The sequence below is a fragment of the Aethalodelphis obliquidens genome, unplaced genomic scaffold (genome assembly GCF_003676395.1).
Source record: "Aethalodelphis obliquidens isolate GAN/ISIS:26980383/991018 unplaced genomic scaffold, ASM367639v1 scaffold13, whole genome shotgun sequence".
Lineage (NCBI taxonomy): Eukaryota > Metazoa > Chordata > Mammalia > Artiodactyla > Delphinidae > Aethalodelphis > Aethalodelphis obliquidens.
In genome coordinates this window covers 2,862,981-2,864,424 of record NW_020837957.1, presented here as the reverse complement: position 1 = coordinate 2,864,424, position 1,444 = coordinate 2,862,981, and positions in this window count along the sequence as shown.

Below are 1,444 nucleotides of genomic sequence, written 5' to 3'. Positions count from 1 at the left end.
TAATCCAACCATTCCTTTTTGGTGAACTCTACATCTTAGTTCAGACCTGTAGTACAATTACAATTTTATCATGCAAATCGGATAAGTCACTTCCCAGCAGAGTCTGTACTGTCTATTGCAAATTTTAAGACCAGGTCAATACAACTTGATCTTACCTTTATCTCCCCAGTCCTGGCCTCCACCCAGCTTACATGCTTATACTTCGATACACATCCCATCCCCTTGGCCTGCGTTCCCCTCTTTCCTGCATCACTCAGCTCAAATATTAACTCTCCCTTGGTCTCTACTTAGCCAGCCAAGAGTCACTCCACCTATATTCTGTCAAGTGTAACCCAGTGATTAACTCCAATGGTTATGTGTAGTTATTGAATCGTGTCCATCCCCTCCAGGAGACTGTAAGGAAGTCAAGGACAAAAACTGGGTCTTATTCATCTTTGCAGCCCCACAGCCTAATAGTGTTGATAAGAGAAAGTTGTAACTGGATGACATATTCATCTTGGACCCATTTCTATCAGTCAGCTTGGGATGAATTATGCTGTGGTACCAAACTCCACCCAAATCTTAGTGGCTTATAAAAATAAAGGTTTTTCACGCGCACTACTCGTCCATCACGGATTGGCTACATCCCTGCTCCAAGTCTCTACCTCAGGATTCAGGTAAAAGAAAAGCCCCATGAGGCTGCCAGTCTCGTTACAGAGATGGGTGCCCATGTTCTGGCTCCTAAGGCTTCTGCCCAGAAGCGTCACCTTCATTTCTGTTCACAGTCCGGTGGCTAAAGCACATCACATGCCCAAGCATGAAGCCAATGGGGCAGAGATGTAAAATCCTCCTGAAAGGTGAATGGTTTGAACTTTAAAACGATCTCCCACATTGCCATCATGTCCAGTTCACCTTTCAGGGCCATGGAAGCCTGGAGAACGCGCTCCCCAGGCTCCTGTGTTAGCTGGCTTCTGACCGGCTGCAGCTAACAGAAGGCCCCTTTAGGAGACGGGAGAAGATGACGTTGCGAGAAGCCAGGGCGTTTGCCCCTCTCCCTGCCACCGGGAGCTTCTCCTGCAGAGGCTGTATTTCCTCCATGCCTCGAGCTCCCACCAGACAGGCCTGGGGGTTCTGCTTCTGCTGAGTAAGCCGGGACTCTAGGACCTTAGAGTCACGTATTCCACGTATTCTGATCCAGTCTCCTAATCTGTAGGGTGTGATCTGTGTAGGATGTGATGATGGGATCTGCTCACATCATCCAGCTGTTTTAAGAATAAACTAAAGAAGGTCCATGGGGCTTCCCTGGTGGCGCAGTGGTTGAGAGTCCCCCTGCCGATGCAGGGGACACGGGTTCGTGCCCTGGTCCAGGAAGATCCCACATGCCACTGAGCGGCTAGGCCTGTAAGCCATGGCCGCTTAGCCTGCGCGTCCGGAGCCTGTTCTCCACAATGGGAGAGGCCACAAC